This window comes from Falco rusticolus, chromosome 10 (genome assembly GCF_015220075.1).
Source record: "Falco rusticolus isolate bFalRus1 chromosome 10, bFalRus1.pri, whole genome shotgun sequence".
Lineage (NCBI taxonomy): Eukaryota > Metazoa > Chordata > Aves > Falconiformes > Falconidae > Falco > Falco rusticolus.
In genome coordinates this window covers 31263545-31286659 of record NC_051196.1, presented here as the reverse complement: position 1 = coordinate 31286659, position 23115 = coordinate 31263545, and the positions used below count along the sequence as shown (strand labels likewise).

At 35.1% G+C, this 23115-nt stretch overlaps 1 protein-coding gene across 3 annotated transcripts in view; it reads left to right on the top strand.

Moving 5' to 3' along the window:
* The window catches only part of NCOA3 (nuclear receptor coactivator 3), an 85729-nt gene that overhangs the window by 36051 nt on the left and 26563 nt on the right, over positions 1–23115 (top strand). For all 3 annotated transcript variants that reach the window (XM_037403287.1, XM_037403286.1, XM_037403285.1), the window contains exon 3: positions 17213–17288. The gene's annotated coding sequence lies outside the window, so the exon portion shown is untranslated. The remainder of the gene's footprint in view (positions 1–17212; positions 17289–23115) is intronic.

Genomic DNA, 23115 nt, shown 5'->3' with positions numbered 1-23115 from the left:
AATAATCTATCTCTTTGAAGGTACTTGTTCTGAAATGTTGATATGAGGATTATAGCATCAAGAAATATGTAATGTTAGATATTTATCTTGAAACAGAGCATAAAAATGTTACTCTTTGGAACTATACATCTTCTTGATGGTATTAATAGGCAATTTATTTTAGGTTACAAACATTTCATGAGATTTTTGGCCTTGATTGTTCAGCTCTAATTTCAAATCACAAATACTGGTTTCAGAGCAGATGCAATAAATACTGTAAATTTAAGGTGCAAAGGGGCTTTTTCATACTTCGTATTCTTTCTGATGCCACAAAAGTTCTGAAGAGTTTTAGTATTCTGCTGAAACTCGGTAGTTTGCTCTGATTAGTGCTTATAATCACTTTTGCAGGTAAAGGATGTTATATTGGTTTATGTTGCTATAAATAATGCAATTTTTGAGTAAGTCTAGCAGTTAAATTGCCCCAGCAGTTACTGTTGTTTTTGAACACCATCATTGCAATATGGTTGATGAAAGATTATTTAGATAATTTATCATAACTAGAAATAAGTAGTGGACAGTTAGTGTGTAAAAAGTGTGTCTTTTTAAAATAAAAAAAAGTTAACATTGTAGGTTATTATTGACATTCTTAGAAAAAATAAAGTAGACCAGAATAATAATTTTAAATAGGAGTTGCTCCAGTTCATACACCAGCTTTAACACAGGTTGTAGTACCAAAACGTTCGTAAAAGGTGTCTGTTGAGTAGGGATATTTTATTTGGTTTTCTTGGCTGTGTATACAGTGCACACCTATGTTTCTAAATAACTTGAGAAAGAGTTCTAAATAAAATGTAGGTCTTCTGATAGGGAAAAAAAAACATTTATTATATCTTTCTCTTGGAAGTTAATAAATATACAGGTAATTTTCTTTTTCCCGTGGAAGATAAAATTTTGTAAGAAATAGTATCTTCAGCCTCAGTGTTTCTGCTGAACCTGGTGATAGAATTCTCACTGAATTAACAGAAACAGACTAATACTAAGTGCTTCTGAAAATCCCAGTAGAAGTATATTAAATTTCAATGGATCAAAATACTGCTTAAACAGAGAGAGAGAGAGAAAGGTATTGATATGACATGTGTATTTCATGATATTTCAACACATTGAGCTTTTAACCTGCCCAGGAAAACTGGCTAATACTTTTAATAAAAACTCATGAAAGACTGTCATAGTGCTTGAGATTTAGCTGTGGAAGAAGAAACCTGCTTGTTAACATGGCAATCACAGTGAAATTTTTAGTGTCTTTCACTGTTTGCCATGATAATCGTAGCATCATAATCGTTTTTCATATGCACAGAATGATAAATTGTATGTGCTTTCAAATGGGGGAGGTGGGGAATGAACAGCTTTGAAGTGAACTACACTGTAGATAGGGTTGATCAACAAATTTATATCACATTAAAAAGTAACATTTCATAATGGAAGGTTCTGCCAGTCTGATCCCTACTCCACCCTTTTATTGTACAGCTAGTGTTCCAAGACTTTGCTCAGTTTCTTGGGCTAATCCAGCAAGATACAGTTAGAATTTTATAATGAGTGATTTACTACAGCAGAAAATGTTCAAGTAAAATTGAACTGTACAAATACCGAATTGGTAGCTGATATGAGAACAACTTTTTTCTCTTTCTCATTCCTTTTGACTTGGTTTGAAGTTGAATGTGTCCATTTTGGTAGAATGTGTACATTAGAGTCTTATATGAAATTTTACCAGAGTTTTTTGGAAAATAATTTCAGTGTGATGATGATGTTTGTGTAACAATACCTAGCTGTGGAAGTTAAAATATGAAAACATTAAACTTTTAACCCTTGGGTAGATGTTGCTGTGTATAATGCATTATATTCAGCAGGTGAAATAAAAATGGCATATTTGTTGGGCTCTAGTTTGTGGAAAAAATAGTGTGTGTTGCGCTGTGATGTCTGACAGCTGACATTTATCAAGGGTAACATGAGCTTTACTCATTCTCACATTTTTAGGCAGCTTTCAAAGCTTTACATGTATACACATGTTCAGCATATGTCTTGCAGCATTGAACATTTTGTTCTAAAGATGTTAACTCTCATTAAGATGAGAATCCAAACTCTAAACCCATAATGATTTTTGTTTATCTAGTTTAGTCGCAGCGTTAACATTTTGTAAACTGGCACTATAATGTAAAACAGTAAGAGTAATGTTTCAAACTTAAAAATACTTTCTTCCTGTTAAATGTTTTAGTGAACTTCAGGCTTTCAGTACATGGGATTGTTTTGAATATATGACACTCTTTCAGAAGCATATATTCTCTAGAAATCATGAAATACAGTGGAAATGCTGTTTCTTATTAGAATAAAATGCTAAAGCTTCTCTTTGGAGAAGAAAAAACCAGAAGATGTGTTTTCTTTTCCGTGATGAACAAATTGTCTGGTAGCCATTTTGATATCTTTGTAAACAGTTTGCGTCATTAGCCAAATAATGAAAAACTCGTTCTACTTGCTTTAAATGTCATAAAGAATTGCGTGTTTGTCTTCAAAAGTTCAAAACTCTGTATGTTATTATTCTTGCTTAATAATCCTTTTAAAGAGACACTTGTCTGGAAGAAATTATTATTTCACATTTGACAACTTTTCTGCTAGTCTACAGAGTTTGCTGGTCTATTTTTAGACTCATAGTTTCCTGTTACTTCAGTAACTCAGAGTAGTGCTAAAGAGATCACCCTGGTCTGATGCCAGGTAACTCAAAACCATGGGTGACTCCTAAAGATAAAATGGATGGGTATGATTGTGATTATAATAATTTTAATTGCTGATCAGTGATGTAAGGTACATTTCTTTCTCCTTACTAATGTTCTTATCTAAATGCTTCATCATAACATTCATACCAAATGCTTTTAGTTTGTCACTCCTACATGGAAGTCGTTTCAGATGACCTAAGAAATAATGTTCTGTCGTCTTTAAATAATATCCAGATTGCTAAAGTCAAAAGATAAATCAAGAACTGAAGCCAGTCTGGAATTCAGACTTTACTGGACCATTTTGTTAAAAAATTTAGATTCAAGATGGGATTTCTTCGCTCTAGTTTGGAAGCAGCAGAGTTTTAAACATAGTTGGTCTCAAATGCCCCTAAGAGACAGAATAGATTAATTGTATTTTCTGTGTTGTTTTGGATTGACATCAGCCAAAATTGTGGTCAAACCTCAAATCCTCCCCATTTATTTGCTGAATTTAGAATGTGTAGTTACTTTTGTCAGATCATTTCAAGATATTACTAATGCATAACCAGGTTTTAAAAGTGATACAGACAACATACAAGTCTAAGATGACAATAGAAAAGATGTCTCTTACTTGAGCTTGTTGGTCTTGAAATAATTCATAGGTTTTAACTACTGTCCTTAAAAGTTTTGCACATTTGCTTAAATGAATGCATTGATTTTATGACATCTTAAAATTTCAAAACAAATGTAACAAGAAAAAAGCGGAATTTGTTTAGTATTTTGTTTAGATTCATGAGAACCCTGAACAGATGTCCAGTAAGATTTGGTCTTGCAGACAAAATAAGCAGTATGAATAGCAGAAAACATCCACAGGAGTGAAAAGTTAGTGTAGTTGTGCCAGGATGATTTTTTTTAATTAGTTGTGAATATCTGTGTATTACAGGTAATTCAGAAGATCTGTTTCTCTCATTAGCAGTCCCCTTCATGCTTTTTCTGCTGTTTCTGGAGTTCTAGTAGAATGATGAGCAAATGGATCTCTTATAAATGCTAACCTTTTCTCTTATCAGACCATGTCTATATACTTTTAGCCTGTAAAGTCTTTCTTCCATGCATCCCTCCATGTACGCACGCTTGAGAAAACTAGTATTTTGTACACAGAGGCACCTCTTCACTGAGGAAAGCTGCTCTTACGTGACTTTTCTTGAGATTTCGGGTTACTTTGTTGGAAGCCCGTGTGATTTCTCCTTGCAGTGATACACTGTGATCTTGGTGGTGGTGGTGCTTTGCATTTTTTTTTTTTGGAGTGGGGGGAGGTGGTGGAGGTTGACTTTGAAGGTTGCAAATAAGGTTTTGGGTTTTTTTGTAGGGACTTGAAGCTTGTCTGTCCTTTCTTGACTAGCCCCATTTGTAGAATTAGTCTTTGTATTGCCAAAGTAGGACTGATGGAGAGACAAGCACATAAAGGTCTTAAAAGTGAGAAGCTTTCTTTCTGATTTAGATTTTGGCATGCTTTCTTAATTTTATACAATCTTAACTATATGCTAAGGTACACGTTGGAGGGCAACATATTTCTGCTTGTAAAATTTTTGTTGCTTTATTTGTGCTTTTCCTTGTGAAATAGTTGTAGGCATCACAATGTAAAACTGTAGATGCTAAGAATGATTAAGGGTGTAAATCCCTTGCTTTAAAAAGCATTTGGTAACAAAAATGAATAAGTAGCATTATTTTTCAATGCTGGTCACTAATATGAAACAGCAAATTATAATAGGGAGCATGGTGAAATTAACATGCTGTAATGAAATCCATTTTTGTGCTGTACTGTTGCTACAGCGATTGTGTGCAAAACATTTTACTATTGTAAATGAATGAAAATCTTAAAGTATGCTGCAATATAGGTACATTATTTGCAGTATATTCTCTCATGGGTTGCTTGATTAATCTTAGATAGCTTTTCTACTTTCAAATATTTCATGGATATACATTCATTCAGTTACAATAAGTCTGGAACAAGGAGGTGATTAGCACACAGGTAATTCTTGAATATGCTGGCCACATTGTGTTATCATTCCCTAGTTAAGGAACCTATACACCTATTGCACAAATGTTTGTGCTTACCTATATGTATCAGTGTTACTATGCCACTACTTTTAGACTTTTGTCATTATAGTGGCTGAATGTTCCTGGCTGAACATTTGCTCTAAATAATTTATCTAATACCTAGCGGTTTTTAAGTCCAGTTACTTTGTTCTGAGGCAGGTGTAATGTAGAGATGGTGTTTTATTGGTATAATAATGCTAGTAAGTCCTCCCATGTAAACAAGCCTGTAGTTTTACAGATCATTTCTATGCATAGTTTCTCACAATGCATTGATGGTCAAGTGCTTCTCTTATTGTCATTTCTCTAAAATACATTTTTCCCCCTAGGTTCTTTTGCTTATTTTTGTTTGTTCATGACCTGAATAATTTTAATACATATTTTCTTGAAGCAGTTTTGACAATTACAAGTCACAGGTAATGTTGCAGTTTTTAATATTTTTCATATGAAACCACTTCTTAGTTAATATAGGAAGGAAAAAACAATTGCTTTTTCGTCACATTTTTATGTCTCTGTTGCAGGCTGCAGTATTGCCGGAGTTTTTTTCAAATCTCATTATATTTGCTCTTTCTCTTCAAACCCCAACTGTGACAGTGACACCACTAGCAAAGCATCTCATTTTTCATTTAAAAAGAAAAACGGATTCCATTCCCCCAGTACTGTAAAAGTGAATTTGAAAATATTGACAGTTTACCTTGAAGTCTGACTGAAGAAAATGCAGAAGCAAGGAGCTTAATTCTGGAAGCTACTTTCTTTTGTTTGTTTGTTTCAAAATAAGGACAGAAACATGAGTTTTAATTATGTATAGTTTTAAAGGATAAATTAAAAAACAGTATCAAAACCCTGAGTTGCACAGTTCAAGGTTTCACAGAACTCTCTACACTTCTGTTTCATTGACCTTTGGCTTATAAGTGGTTGAAGCTTTGACTTGTACAAAATATTAGATGATGATAGCGCCATGTTTATGCCACTATATTTTCTTAGGCTTACTTTATTACTGGGGAAGCTTCCTGGTAAAGCTCTGTCAACAAACCTTGGTAAAATCACATTTCATACTGGCAAAGAAGTCTCTATACAAGTTCCCAGAGTAAAACGGGGTATATAGGTAAATATATATTATTTTTTATATATATATATATATTTCCCAAGTTTTAACAAATGTAAAATGATGAGAAATATTAGATCAGTCTGAGGATCATGCAGGTCACACAGTAATTCTGTGCAGCTGTCTTTTTTTGCTCAAATAAGCTTTCCCTATTCCGAAGTCATGCCATGTTGGCTGTTTTTCTGCAGACTTTGTTTATTCATGTGCTCAGTGACGTTCTTTAGCCTAGCTTCTACCATCTTACTATGGATGGAAGTCAGTCAAGGCATGAATGTCAGATTCACTGGTCCATAACTCCTGAGAGTCCCTCTAGATTCCTTAATGTCAGTAGGAGGTACACTGGTCACCTGCCAGTCCTGGGATAACAGTAACCATTTGTAATGTCAGATGTGCAGTTTGGACAGCAGTTCTGAAGTTTCACATTTGATCCCCTTCTTGGATGAAGGATATCCTGGTGACTGATCAGCACCTCGTGTGTCTGTTTTGTTTAATTCTTCCTGATGATTCCTTAAATTAATTTTGCTTCTCCAGCCAGTTTGCTACAGAGAAATGCTGGATGTGGGAATCTATCCAGTATCTTCAGTGGTAAAGGCCTGAAGAGGTTTTCAGAGCTGTGGCTTTATCCTTTCTGAGTGCCTTTGCCACGAAGAGGTCTACTGTCTCCCTAGCTGGCTTTCTGCTTCTGATGTGTTATTTAAACATCTTTTTATTATCAGTTGGCGTTCGGTGCAAGGCACTCTTCTCATTCTTTTTTTAGTCCTGTATTTCCTGTTTACATTCAGTTTACCGTGTTCTATGGGTATTTCAGTTCTCTGCATGTAGACAAGCTTTCCACTTCATAAATGCTAACCTTTTCCCTGTGGTATCCCCCTTAACTTCCTTATAGAGCCATATAGGTATTTTTTTAATGTTTTTGATCTCTGCTTGAAAAGCTGTGTAGGTGTAGTGGCTATCACCCATAATTCACTTGAGAATAAGCGTCCTTTCTTGTGTCTCTCCCTCTCTCACTGTTGTCATCATGGTACAGTCATACAGTGACAGTGTAATCACTTTTCCATCCTGAGGGCTGAGGGTGTGTGGTGATGTCCTCGTATCAGCAGAGATGTGTAAATTAAAATTCCACGCTACTTCCAAGCTGCACATTGTTTTTTAAACACAGCTAACTTATAGGAGAATAATAATGTGTTTGAGAATTTGATTTGTGTGCAGAGCATTAACTGATCAGCATGCTGACTTCCTTCCACCCTCCCCCCACCCCACCCCCGCCCCAAGACTGTTTAAGATATTTGGGTTTAATGCTTTGAACTGGAGCTACACATGATGTGATATAATGGAGGAAATAAATACAGCATTGTAATGTGCTAGAAATTTTAGAATACATGTGTCATGCAGCCTGCGTGTTCTTCGTTTAATGTGGAAAAGTATTTTGGCAGAATTCTAAGTAGTTTTGGAAATTAAACCTTCACTTGATTTGTATAATGTAACTCAGGACTTCTAAATTTTAAATTTAAATTTAAGCTTTATATAGCTGGGAAGTTGCGGTGATTGTAATACTTAGTCTTTTTAGTATGCTAATGCATGTTCCTAGTAAAAAAAGTCATACTAAAAATGAAGCTTAAGATTTGAAAGGCCTTTTTGAACTTACTGTTGTAGATGTATTCCAAGCTGATTCATTTGATTTTAAGGAGTACTCCTGTTGGTCTTATAAAGATCCCCTAAATACTATGTCAAATTTGGAATTAAATTTAGAAAGTCTTCGACATTTTAATCTATGAACGTTTGGTGAATTCTAGTAAGAATTTATCTTTTTTTGTTTGTTTTCTGCTGCCTACTTGAGTATTTCTCTTAAGGTTCTGATCTACTTTCTGTGATGGCCAGGCAATAATTTTTTTTTTTTTTTCGGGGGGGGGGGGGGGGGATGTCCATAGAAGTGCTAGGCTTTGTTTCATGGATTTGCCCTTTTTGTTTGATTGCTTTTATAAAGAATGTCCATCATATCTAGCTGGTTACTTTTTCTTCTTCTGAAAAGGCTGGTGTTTTCCTGTTTCTCTGTGTTTGAGTCTGTTTCCTGACTTCTGCTTGATTCTTCTAAAAACTGAAGTCGGCTAAGAAACCCAGCAAGAAATAGACTAATTTAGTTATGGCACATAACACTTCCTTACTGCATTTTACAGAATTACTCACATCTTTATGTTACAAACAAAAAAGGCTTGCTAGCCTTCCTCCCCCACACCCTCCCTTATAGCTGTATAAGGCATGTATTGTCTCCATTCATATTGAGATGTCACAGATGTGTACACTCTTCTGGGTTCTTTTCTCTCTTGCAGCTCTAATGACCACTACTCCTTTGATTCCTTTCTCAGGCAAATTGGCATAGGCTATACAAAAAGAAATTCAGGTCACAAATAATCTTTAAATTATTCTACTTGAGTGAGAAGAAGATTTAGCTGACTATGTATTCGTATATACTGGAAATTTATGACAAACTATGGCAAAATTTGTTTAATCCAACAAATACTATTTTGTCATCTCAGATATCTTTGACTTAAAAATAACACCAAAGGAGTGCACAGTTTTAGTGTGAAATATAAATGTAACTGAAAGAGTGTTAAAGCTATATTTATGCTTTTTTTCTAGAGATTAAAAGCAGGCATGTTTACCTCTACTGTTAAACCAACAAGGAGTATTAGGAATGAGTAATTTTAAATCGAGACTTTTATTTTTATGTATTTTAATTTCAAAATGAATATAGATATTTTTGTTCTGTTTTGAGATTAGCTACCCTCAATACCAGATCTCCTGTCTGTCAGGACAGTGAATTTAGGGTGTAAACCTTTAAGTGTGGATGTAGCTCCTGGAACCCCACATGTGTTACGTCTCTTGGCTCCATACACTGAGATGTCATGGTTGGCAATTTGTATTTGCTCATGGACCATAGTAGTTGGACAGATATGCGGATGCTTGAGTTGAGCAGGCAATAGAGTGGTCTTCTACTCATTAAGAATGATTATTCTGTAAGCAAATAAATTCCCTTTTAACATGCTCCTCAAATATGCTATTTGTGTGTAGAAAAAGCAAGCGTCTACAGAAACAGGAAACTGTTTTGTGCTTTGCATTACATTTCTGAACTGTCTTGTACCAACATCCTTTTATGATGGGCCACTTTATTTTCCAGTTAAAACTAGCGTATACTAGCAGGTCACACTCTTCTTCACTTCTGTAGCTGAGTTTTGCCTGTTGTCTAGTCCTATTTTTTAAGTTGAAAGCACTCAGAAGGTAAAACCCCCATGGATACAGCATAGTTTCAAGTTGTTTTACAGGATGCTGTGATTAAATCTAAATGTTAGCTAAGTTATTTAAGCTGCTTCCCATCATTGTTTGTTGTTTTGTAATAAAAGAATACTATTCCCTCAAATATTTGTGCCCTTGAAAGTGGTGTGTATTTCAGATGTCTTCAGATTCATGACAGGCAGCCACACAATTTATGGCATGCTTTTTTAAGAGGGTAATCAATGCTTCTGTCCAGGACTAGAGGTAGTGTGGGACAGTATGTTTTGTAGAATGGACTTTTGAGCTTTTAGGAAGAGGGACAGGAATTACTGTGAGTGTGTTTTGGGTGGCTTGTGTCCCTGCTCATCTGCTGTAGACTTAGATCATCAATGGTGAGGCTTATTTCTCTCTATTAATTAGTTTGTGTGTAACTCTGCTACTAATACCAAAATCTGTCTTTGAAGCATCAGAAAGACTGGAACCAAAATATTTCATTAAGCATTATATTGTGTTGTTTTCTTGGTATTTGTGCTATGGAAGTCTGGAGAGATTGGAGTTTTTAACAAACTAGTTTCTGATATTAACCTTGGAAATGATGTTACAAATTGTGTTCTTATAAATGTGGAACAAAAAATTGTTGTCTAAACACTAACATGAAAGATTCTTGGAACTGCAGTACTGGATTGCATACTTTGCAGACCTAATATTGTGTCATTCATAAAAGCGAAAGGTTTGCTGTTTAGTAGTCAGAAGCAAAGAGGCTGTTTTTATTGATGGCCATAATATTCCAGTAAATTTTGATCTGATGTATTTAATATCCAGGCATTTTCATTTCAGAGGTCTTTGCTCAATGTAAGAACTTGCCTTGCTTGCTTAGTTTGGCTGAAAACAGTCTTTTTTGTTGGAAGTTGGCAGTATCTGCCAGGAGTCTCTATACTTCTACAAAGGCAAAATATGAAAGAGCTGTGTAGAAATAGTCACAAGCATCATGGCGTCTTTTTGAGGATGTGTGGTTTCCAGCTTGTTGATAAACTTCTGTGCTGCTTGATAATTTGTGATTATTCAAGTGGTAGGAAATGGCAGATAAATTGAACAGGCTGATAGGCTAAATGTATGGTGGGATGATTAATGACAGTGCTATTTAAGGCACATGAGCATCAACTAGATCACATCTGATCTCCCAAGATGGACAGTTGCCCAGAGCAGAAAGGGGAAACAGAATGGTTAGATCATTGCAAAATTTTTGGGTTACTTACAGCTTTTAATTGAGACTTCATTTTTAATTGAGTTTTTTTTTAATATGCAAATATAAAAACAATAGAATGTTTTTTTCAGCTGTGCAATTTTACTTAAAAAATATTTTTGCTCTGCAACTTGACACTTGAAAGTGTTTACTTCTTCAAATAAGCAGTTTTCTTAGAAGCCAATTTCTATACCTACTGAATCGATGAATACTTTCAATTCACATACATGATTCAAAGACTAAATTGGAAATACTGGAGATGAACATCCATTGCTAATAGTAGCTATAGAAAATGCAACAAATTCATGTGTTTTGAATGCTTTTCTGAGTATTACTTGTAGAAGTTCAAAAGCTGGCATTAAGCTTGGCATCTACTTAATAGAAATCATGTCAGAAACTGATAGTGTGTACAGTAAATGTTTCATTCTGTCAAAAGCAGTCAGTTTTTCCCTTTGTCTGAAGGCCTTTTGGTATTGTTAGAGATTTTATTCCAAATGTAAAATTACTTCTGTCTCTAAATTTAAGCTTGCAGCGGACGGGCTTTTACAAGGAAATTGCTGATATTTTGCCGAAGTTTTTAACTGCTGCTTTGGAAAACTCTGATTTTGAGCTGTTCTCATTCTAAACATGTTTTATATAAAACTGTTATCTCAGTAAAATGAGAAAGATTTTGGTGTGATAGGGTCTGATTCAATTATAACAATGCCAGAGCACTAAATCTGTTAATGCTAATTGTAATACTATAGTTGTGTTTAAGTTATCTCTCTTTTGAAATCTAACAAGCAGTCTTTGCTTCCATGAAATGCTGGTAGGGTAGATGGCAGAACAAAAAAGATGCATGCAGATAATATATAGGAATGTATGTGAACCCGTTCAGAGTCTCAGGAAGGAGAATGGACTTGTTGATGACTTGGAGAGGGATCATATGTATTTAGTGAAACAAACTCAGTGTAGTTGATTACATATCCTGTTTTCGCCAAGAATTTTGTAAGTACTCCCTGCTTTTGGAGTATTAGATAGTGTATAGCTACCTCCAAATAAATGATAGCTTTGCTCCTGAAAACTAACAGATTGAATTCCAACTATATTGAAACTATGTTTGGAAAGTTGCTTCCTCCCTTGTAAGGGAAAACTAATTCCTCAGTCATTGTTAAGCTGAGGTAAAAGCCCTTCTATTTTTATTGCATCATGTTGGAAAATGTCTATCAGTCTGTTATCTTACAGGAGCTATTGTATTCTGTAAAAAACCACCATCCCATATTTATATGTGGCTTTTTTTTTCCCCTGCATAAAACATAGTTGTCCCAGTTTTATAATTTGTGCCGTGAATCCCATCTAAGATCTACTAGGAGTTCTTGCTTTGTCTTTGCATTTGGTATGATTGTTAGTTTCTGGCAATCATCCCTTTGCATTGGACTTTCTATTTATAACGGTAGTGATTAAGGTTTATATGGAAAAGATAATCACATTATTGTGAAGTGTAGTGGTCAAAATTGTGTAAGAATTGAAGTCGTATATTGATAAGGCATGAAACAAGCTTTCATCAGGTAAGTTAATATATCTGCTTAAAAACAAAACACAAAAAGTTGGAAGTGATTAAAAACTAATAAAGTAACATTTTCAGGCTTGTATGGTCAGACTCATAGTTTCATGTTCTAAGGCTCTTAGTTGATGTCCTTTTCTAATTTAGAGAGATTTTGCAAATAATTCAGAATTACATAATTCCATTTTAACAAATTACGTGAATTAATTCAAATTTTATTTCTAATTAAGCTGACATTGTAATATGTAGAGATGCATTGTACAGCTTGCGTTCTTACTAGTCTGCAGATTATGTCATGTGTCAAGTGGCATGGAGTCATGAATTAGGCTGGAAAGTGACTCTTCAATACTGTTGTGTTGGTATTCACTTGTGAGCTCTGTCAAGGGTATTTTGTCTGGTAAATGGGACACTTTTTATATAAACAGTTTTTTTTTTTTTTTTTCTTTTGGAATGTTATTGCTGTTAGTAACAGTAGAGAGGTTTGTGCACTGGTCTCAGTGCAGTCTCTTTCCATAGTACCCACTGTTTTGGCCACAATGATGGGAAGAAGTGTTTTCCACTTTTAGAACTTCATTAAGTATTAATTTAAAAGCTAAGTAGACCATATGTATTTCAGTCAACTATTGACTTGCCTGAGTTTCTTCTGCTGTTAAAGTGTCTGGAGATACAGAAAAGAATGGTGGTGTTCTGTGGTTTCTTACCAGTTAAGTAGTTATCAAATCCCATTATAGTAGCCCAGGTATCACATCCTGTTTCTTCGTGGTATTTGAGTTAGGGGTTTTTTTTCTTTATATATATATATATATTTATTAATTTTTAAATTATTTTTTTAAATAACTGTTTGCTAACTCTTCTGGATACAAGTCTGTAAGGACTTACTTATGTTAAAAACTTTATAAATATATTCTAAAAAATACTATGCCATCAGCTATATTGAAAGCCCAATATAATTCTTCCAGTACAGTGGCTTGAAAATCAGTAAAGATTAAAGACTCCCTTCAGTATTATTTTTGGCCTGCTGTGTTTGAGCATACCAATTCTTGTTGCCAGTGGCATGCAAGTAGGTGATATGGCTGCATTATGCCCAATTGCTTTTTACTTACAAGAGTTATCCTGACAAGGCCATCTAGCCAAGGAAGTTCAATACCTTTTCACAGCTGGGTTATGAGGGCAGCAGTTGTTCTGAGCCTAGAATGTGGCTCGCGTGCCTTTGGAGCCGTGATGAAATGCGGGAACCACTGTTCCACAGTGCTTTGTGCAGGAGCTGACAGGTAGAAATTTTTACAAGTGTTCGACAGCATATGGTGAAGGCATTAAGGATAAAGACTAGTCTTTTTTTATAACAGCAAGTTCACTGGAGCTCCCCTTTTATCTTTCATACATTTTGTTTGTTGTAACAGGGTCCTGTATCTATTGCTGTGACTAGCAAAGAGGGATGTATAGGAAACAAATTAACAAGTAGTGACATTCTATAAATAGAGCACACGCATTATTTATCAGAGGAACAGGAAACGCACTCTGAGCTTTTTCCACTTCTGACCATCCTTTAACTGAAAGTGTCCTGTCATTTTAATATATGCAAAGTGAACAAGGCTCAAGTTAATTGTCATGTCTGAAAAATAACCGAGGAGTGCATAGTGCTTACTAAACACTGCAGGGGAGCTGGTAAATGAAACCTGACAAGGCCTGAAAAATTATAGTCTTCCGAAGACAGAACATACAATATAAAAAGGATGTGTGCTGAGTTAAGAATATTTAACATGTTGCAACAAGGTGTGCTTCATTGGCTACCACATTATAGGTGGCACTTTTTTCGCTCAGACTGAATCTGACAGTCCTGATTCAGTGAAGTCTCCGTCTGAGTCAGGTATTTATTATCTAGTAAATGACCTTTTTGGCTGAGGGTGTGGAGGTGAGGTGGAAAAAAAAAGTTGAGAATGATGAAATGTGTATGTTTTGGAATAGTATTTTATTAGTTATTGTACTGATAGGAGTGCTAGTTTAGGGGAATGATGTATCAATACAATATAATTTGCTGTTTGCTTTATAATGTAAGTATATTGGCTTTAACCTTAAAAGTTAAGACTTTTTAGTACACCAAAGTCTCTTTATTAACTCAGTGTCTTGAGTACTTGAGTCTCATCTGTTTCAGTGGTTTGTTACATTGTACTCTCAGATTCACACAGCTGTAGTACATTGCATTCGATTTCATTTGTAAACAGGCACATTATCTCTGAAAAATTTAAGGAGGATTACAGATGCTTTTTATGTCTTCTTTCAAAAAGTAAACATTGTGTTTACCATATCTGGCACATTTGACTATGAATATATATGTATATTTTTAACCTTAAAAACAGTATAGCTTTAGCTGTGTCATTTATCGTTGTCTGTGCCACAGGCAACAATATGGCTTGTCACTTAGCCATCTCATCCAAATTGTAATGTAATGTTCATTCTTGTATGTGTTTTAAAAATGGGATTGCAAACTGGACTGTGTGTACACTTGAATTATTGGTAGCCAGACTATGCTGGATGGCTAGTTTCTGTACGGGATTAACTGAGTATCAGTGGCTCATCCTGAAGGTGGGGAAATCAGTCAAAGGTCATTGTATTGAACTCACTGACATCAAAACAAACCAATGTTTTTGCTTGAGCACTCTTGTTTTTTGGTTGAGCACCTTTTAGACAGGAACTAGTATGCTCACATGTCGAAAGTGGTACTGGTATGGTGAGAGCTGATGGAGAAGCTGGCTGCACAGCCCCCAGTGCCAAGCTTCCTAGAATAATACTGACTCTGAGACTGGCAATCGCTTAGTGCGTGACTGTGCTTTGATACAGGCACTCTAATAACCTACACTGATTCATGTGAAGCGGAACAGAAAACAATGTTGAAATAAACTATTTGTTTTGTATTTAAAAAGTTAAGCAGTTGGCTGTTACCTCTGTACTCAGAAGATAAAGCATGTAGATTTAGAGTAGGGGTAACAATTGAATGGTCAGCTTTCAATATGTTAAGAGTTCTGGCTTTCATTAGCAAGAACAGACCAAGTATTGAAAGAGGGACATATTTTCTTGTTTAAATGTTGTCGATTATAACAATATAATTATTTATTTTAATATCCTGTTTTATTCATAGTGGTAGTAACTTGGGTCTAATTTTCTTTTGATATGTGGCAATAGTTTATCATAGCTTATTTGGTGATAACTTTTTGGTTTACTGGGAAGCGTTTTCATCCCTGCTTCAGGTTGTTTTAATTTCATCCTGGTCTTTTGAACAGAATTTAGAATATCTTTCTAGGTTGCCCTGCCAGTTGACTGTTATCATAGGATGGTCCTCTGCAGTGTTTGTCCAGATCAAATGAGTGCAAATGCTGCTCTAGATGCTTTCCTAACCCTTCAAGGGCCTTCAGGTTATTCAGAAGGTTATTTTTTAGTGACATTACTGCAGTACTTCTTTGAGAAGTTCTATTTCATTTTCTGTTTAAGCAGCTCAGTTATTGACAACCATGGAATTAGTATTTACTTGAGAGGAATATAAGGGGAATATTCTAAAACTAATTTGAATAGTGTTAAGATTTTTGTGTGGTCTTCAACTTAATACATTTTCAGAGTTCTTCTGTTTCCCCTTATATTTCCAGTCATACAGAATCCTTTTGATACTCGAGGGTTTGAATTTTCCACCTTTAAGTGATTTTCTCCTGTTCATTTCTCCTGTGTAGGTCAACTTCACTGAGACTCTTGTTTATGATTTTATTGAATTGCCTCTGTTCTTGCACAGGTGTATTCACCAGTTTGTCAAGCTGTTGTAGAAATTTGAGGAAAAAACCTGCACATCAAACTGAACAGTGAATATAATTTATGCTATCTTTTTGTTTTATAAATTCTGTCCAGTGGAGAAATCAGAAAATGGCCCTTGCTGGGTATAAGACTATCGCAGGGAAGCTAGATAGCAAGCTATCACTGAGTGTAGTATAGGTCTGGTTTAGCATTTTTACAGAAAGGAACAGCTGAAGGACTTCATTTTCCGAGATGCCCCAATGTTTCTGATATTGCATCTTAAGATTTAGTAGATTTTTCATCTTTTTTGTGTATGTGCTTTTGTTCTGGTTTCTGTGATTAGCAGAGGTTGATTTAGCATAAAATGGTGTTATAGAAATCTTTAATTAGGAGACAATTTACTCTTGATGCTTACTCTTACGTGACCACATTGTCAATCAACCTTCTAATTGGTAATTCCAGTTCGTATAAATAAAGCTACAATCAGTATTGTCAAAGGGATGGTTAAAACAGCAGATGAATGCATATGCAACCAGTTGATATGAAAAGCTTCAGTCTAATTTCTTAAGAAATGAGCTACTTGAATAAAACTCCTTTACCTGCCTGCTAGTGATTACCTATTAAGTAGTCTGGGTAGAAGTATCAATTTTGAAACTCTCAATTTTGGATAGGACTATGGTGTGTGCTTACATGTGAATGTCTCATAAATATTTCCCAAGAGCAATTTATTTTTCTAATTAGCTTGAACAGCCTCTGCTTTACATAGGGCTTTAAGCAGTTTTCAGTAAATCAATTCAGTCACACAGCTGTTGTTTAAAACTTTTCCTAAGTTACTGTAATTCTCTGTAGAGACCCAGAATCTCACTAATTAGTACACTTAATCATAGACTGTATAAAATGCATGATAATATGGATTAATCATTCCTAGAATTTCGTAGAGAAATGGAGTAAGAGAAACCAGAGTGTTCATAGCTCTGAAAGCAGTTTGCTATTCTCATGTAATACTTATGTACCAAGCAGTGTTTACAGGCTGACGTGGAGTGGCTATGCACTTAATTTTTACTTGCCAATCATAACTTTAAAAAATAATTAATTTGCTACTGCAGCTTTTTATACTAAGATTTAAAAGTTACTAAGATCAAACATCTTCAACGGTTTTGTTATTTCTTCCCCGGGGGGGGGTTGGGGGTCGGGGAAATTACATTTGAAATGGATGTGTTTAGTTCTTATGTGAAAAGAAATCTAGCTTACTGGATGGCATTTGTGCTGTTAAGATTCTGACTTTTGAGCTGTTTAGCATATAGCAGACATGACAGTTACAAGTGAGTTTTAAACTTGTTTGACATTAAAATATCTCAATATTGAGTGTTCACTTTTTGGTAAGATTATTTATATTACATGAAAAAATTGAAAAATGAGCGCTAATTTTTTTTCAAGTACAGCCTTTTTATGTTTTTCAGGATGTGACTTAAAATGACTTCTGATTCTGAAGGGCCTCTGAAGAATATGCTGTGCTTGAATGTTTGCTAAGGACAAGTAAGTGACTGATTCCATATTTGGACTGTATATACCTGAGTACTAATTCCTTTACCACTTTTCAAGCTACAATTTACAGATTGTACATGTAAGTCTATAAGAATCATATTCTTAAGAAAAGGGTGGGGAGGAAAGAAAGAAAGAAAGAAAAAGAAAACCACCTGAAAAAACCTGTACTTTTACTGCTGGCAGAAAGTTAGTTTTCTAAATCTGTTTTCTTGTGGATTCCTGTCTATGTAAATGGGAACATCACTTGTTTCTGTGGTTGGTCTTACAACAAAAGAATCTTCCTACTCGCAAGAATATTTTGAATGGGAAGTTTCACTAGAAAGCTGTCATACTTTTTTATATATGTGTATTTGAGAGAAATATAAGTTTGAAATAAAAAAATCGCTAAGAATACAGAGTTGCTGAACGGAATGCCCTCTAGTTTTATTGATATCAAATACAATTTAAATATTTGGGGCTTCTCTTAGCATAAACCAGTTATTACAATTTGCATCTTAAAAACCTCTGTGACTTATGTCTTGGTTTTTAGAAAGGAGGATTATATTTAATATTTTAACTTTATATACAATTTTTAAAAGTCCAGACCATCTTCATGATTCATTGAAAAGGACTGGTTTGATTTAATTCTTCATAACTGGCTTATTCTGGGGAATGCTAAGAGCCAATTTATGCTTTTTTCCCTCGTGAATTTTTCAAACAAGAAATTAGCTCAGACAGAAGAGCTTCCAAGCATCCAAGATACCATGAGTACATACATTTAGTATAGGAAAACCTTGACGGTTTCATGGGACCAAGGAAGCATTAAAAATGTTTTTTTGCAAATAATGTGTAGGTTTTTAAAATAGTTTGTATCTGTTTTAAATTAGTATTAGATAGTTGTGCTTTGTGGGTTTTGTTTTTGTGTCTGTGTGTCTGTGGTCAACTATTTCAGCTAAAAAAATACAAAAATTAAATCTGAATCATCTAATTGTTTGTAATTTGGGCCCCAGTTAGGACAAAACTTTCCCAGTTGCCATGTCCTGTTTGGTGATGTAGATCTTTCATCTACAACTACTGAGAATATGGGTGTGAGGGAGTAATGCTTGAGTTGGAGAACTAGCAGAAAGCAATCTACTTGATGTTGTTAAGTTAGTAGCTTTGCAATTTGTGTGAAGGTGAGGTGAGTAAGATCAGGGAAGAAACTGTTGTATCAAGCTGAAAACTCTGCTTATTGTGCTTAGTACTTCTAAGTGTTCTTTTAGCTTGAATGCTCTGTAGGAAATGGCTTTATGAATTTTCCCGGTTTCAAACATACTTATTGTTGACATGTGCATCCTTTTCTTGGTAGTCCATGACAGAAGTGTAGAAGATTTTTGTTTTATTTCCCCCCCAAACCCTGTCAAAATGTTGAAACCCTGGGAGGCTGAAAAATGCTAGTCTTAAAATGCTGATGATTTCTTTAAACTCTATGGTTTTGTTTGGAAGGCTGTACGTATATTGTTGCAATGGATGGATTAATAATTAGTAGGACTTGTTTTGCCTGTCACATGCAGAAAACAGTAGCTTTTTAACAATCCATCTATGGTTTTAATTGAGAAATTAATAGACCTGGCACTGGAAAAGTATACAGTATGTTGCAAAGGATGTAGACGTGCAACTTATAATAAGGACAAATGTTTTTTCAACACATTTACTAATGAGCAGAAAGGTCTCTGTTATTTTGGAACATTTAGGATTGTTATCTGAAAAGATAAATCAAATAGTAATGCAGAAATAGTAGTTAGTATTTGCAAATAATCATGCAAATTTTGAAATTTTTCTCCAAATACTGCTGTCTTTGGTTCCACTCCACTGGTGGCGTTATGAGCATCAGTAGTATATAGTGGTCCATTACTGCTAACAACCAATGAAATTAAACAACGTCTGTCTTTGAAGACTTTGAACCATCTTTTATTTCATCTTGGTTTTTCTCAAATTTGCTTGAAGTATAAACTTCAGAGGGCTCTGAACATATTTACTTCATTCAACTTTCTCTATTTCAGACAAATATATACCTTCCTAAATCATTGGACAAGAGCTAGGGCTTTGTTTTTCCAAATAACTTTTGGAAAACCGTATTGGACAGAACAAAGTGTGGCTTTGTGTCATCTGTTTTCAGTAGCTAAATGGAGTGTAGCATAAAATGCTTTTATTTTATAAAATGCTTGATGAAAATGACAAAATATTCCAATATGGTGGAATAACATGGGCAGTTAATTTAGAAATTAAAATTAGTTACTGGTTCTGATGATGTCAGACTAGAAAACATTTAAATATTATTCTATACTAGGAATTACTGTTCATTAAGTACCTGGCCTTAAAATTTGGCAGTGCCAAGGAATTTTCTCTATAAATTATATAAACCAGGAACAGATAAATTTTTGAAAATAGAATTTATATTCAGCATTTCTTCATCCTTATGTTAGCAATCTGCTGTAGCTTCTTGCATGTTAAGTACATACTTGCTTACAAATTTCATTAAAAAGTACATAATAGTATGTATTGATAGCTTACGTTCATAATATAGTCCCACCATTAGTTGTCCTTCTACGCAGTAGGTTTGCCATCCACTTTGTGAGCTTGCACATGCAACTTTGAAGAAAAATAGCAGAACAATTGTCAGATTTTTCATCGAAGTGGTTGTTGTCTTATCTGTATTTCCATTATTCTGAATAAGAATAATATTCTGAGATCGAAGATTATCACTCCTGTCTTTTGGGTAATTTATACTTACCCAAACTTAACATTATTTCTTACATTTGCCTGTATGTAGTAACTGAGCTATTCATTGAGTCAAATTAAACAAGGTTTTAGATTTATTTTAATTATGCAAATAATAGAATTTCGCCCTGTAATTCTTTTAAAAATGCTTTGCTTGGGTAGATAATACTGTGCGGCATAACTATCAGAGCAGTCTTTCTAGCCAGCTTTATAGGTTCATGAGCCAGTAATAATACTGTTGCCTATTAGCTCATAAAGTAAGTTTACAAAGATGACTGTGTTAAACTTTTTTTGCCTTTAGTAGTAAAAATGCATAAAAGTTTTAGGTTTTGAAAGCTGTGTTTTGGAGCTGTCTTTTGAAATAGTGTTTAACTTCAGGAAAACTCCCCCAAACTCCAAAAATAGATGTCTTTTTGGAAAAACTTTTTAGCCCAGTAGAAATTATAGGTCCATACTCAATGAATAAATACAACACCTGGTACTTTTTAACTGGTGATTTCTTTTATTATTAACTCACTGAATAACAGCTTCTTCTGCGAGTATTTCCTGTAGCAGGGAAATTAGTTTGACTGTTCACAATTTGTACTCTAAATCCGTCTGTATTGGGAAGCAGCTTCTGTAATTTCCTTAGCTAAACAGTTACAGAGTTGTTCTCGGCATTACATGCCTTCCCAGCTTGTAATGATACTCTGAGGGAAAGGAAAATACACGGGCAGGAACTCTGCAGCTTCAGGCCTGAATAAACTTGGGTGTAATAGTAGGGAAACAGCCTACATGAATTACTTCATTTTTCCTTCCTTCTCCAAGATTCTATACTTAGGCACTGAAAGGTTTTTTTAAATAGAAGGAGGGTTGTATTCTCTGGTATGTATCATGTTTCTGAGACAAAATGTAATAATTCTTTGTTTTTTCTATTTAATCATATTGTGAGTTACCTGTCAGTACAGGTAGATGTTAAACCAGAAATGACATTTCCATTCTAAACCATTTAATGTTACCTGCAAAATTACGTTCTGATGAAATGTCTGCCCTACCTAGCTCTAATTCTCAACTATTTAATGTATTTTGAATCTTTCTTCCTCTTAAACAGAATTTACTCTTGGCTTCTGACATACTCGCTGTGCCCACACCCTTCCTGAGCTATCTTTAAGTCTTATATTTTAAGCGCTTCCTTTCTCTGTCTGCAATAGCTCTTAACGCTGCAGCTCTGTGCTCTGGCTGTGGCTCAGTTACAGGGAGGGAAGCACCAGCGCTGGCTGTGTGCATGTGTCACCTGCAGAGCGACTCACCCGATTCAGCCTTAGCCGTGAGGTCTGTAGGCATAAGACTTTGAGTCATACGTTCTGTTGAGTGTCAGCCTCAGATAATCGTTTTTTGCATGATCATAGCCTGTTTCTATAATCTGTTTTGGAAACTGCATACTTGTTCAGATGAGTAGTTTTTCATTCAACTGCTGAATTGAAGAAAATAGCATCCTTGCAGTTGTTCAGTGCTATGCTGTCATCTAGTGGGGTAACAGAATATTTTTCTTGAACTTCACATAAGGTGAGCCACTATAAATGTATATGAGAGGGTTTTGCCCTGGAGGGGGATATATGGCTGAATAAAGGTCTTTAGGCTTGCTCATCCATCTTTCTGTATATTGGGTTTTGTCTTCTTCATCCTGGTTTTGTATCAAATATTTAGATGTAATCCCAACTTTTCACCTCTGCAGCCCATGACCATAGTTACGGAGTTAGGCATCTTTTGTAATTGTTTATTTCACATGCAGGATTATGTTTTACTGTTGTTTTTGATTTTATTGTGATGTAGAAAGTGTTTTATCCTTCCTGTCCTAATACCTATCAGTTGTGATGAGGGTTGCTTATGAATACAATTTTATGGTAAGCATTGTAAATCCGCTGAGCTGCAAAGAGAACTCGTGCTTTAAAGAGATGCTATTTTACTTCTGAGCTTTGTACATATGCCAGAGTAATCCAGTGTCTGCTCCTCAGAGCAGCCAGCAGTCCTCTGTCCTCTCTAGTTTTCCAAGGTTTGTACTGCTGTAAGAAGAATGTCCTTTTAAATTCTCCACCCATAGCTCACATCCTGCAATAACAGTATCAGCTATTGCAAGTAACCCCCATGCTGCTTCATGCAATTACGTTCTTGTGTGTCTTTGCCCTTTCAGTTTAGACTTTGGAAAGAAATAAAGCAGTATTTTTTTGCCACAAAAAGCCAGTAAGAAAAAAATCCAATCAGTCAAGGTTAGTACATCAGAAGTAATACACTTTTTTTTTTTCAATTTGGATGTCTTGTCCTGGAAGCAGTTGTCTAGGTGTCTTTCTTAGGGGTTGGTTTTCTTTGCAAGGGTACTGCTGACTTGTGGTTAACTACTTGTTCACCAGGGTGCATGGAGCCTGTTCTGCGGAGCTGCTTTGAATCACAACAGTAACTTCATTAGGTGAAAGAGTGTGATCACAGGATACGTGATCACTGACTCCTAGAGATTTGGTCATTCTAAGACAGTTCTTTTTAATAACTGTAGTAATGATGGCTTTTGCTTGTGGAGATCCTTAAAGCATTTTTTTTCCCCTGAAAGATTTATTAGTGCCTGGGTTATACGTTACAGGGGAGTTTCTCTCCAGCTAACAAGTATAGCTGTCTTAACTAGCTGTTTAAAACCAGATACTGTTGTTGCTATATGGGGTAAAGAACTGCAGTCTGAACTAGATTGCAGTAAATAGAATTTGAATTTAATTCAGAAGTTCTGTAAGAAGGATAAAATAATGCTAAACTTTCAACTTCCCAGATGTGGCTTGTTGTCATTGTGGAACAAAAAATCAAATACAAATTATGATATTGTTTCATAGTTCTAGTTATGTTCTAAAATACTTTTGACTATATATATGGCACAGATCCATTAAATTTTTTTTTTCCTCCCTTGGCATGTCATTGATTGGAGCACAGCAGGATCTGGTATAGGTGTGTTCTCTCCTCTGTGACTGTGTTCCTTTCTCTTGGGAGTGAGGGGACGTGAGTGTCATGGATATGTAATCTGCCAGGCTTGTTTTAAATAACTAGACTTTAACAAAAGCAA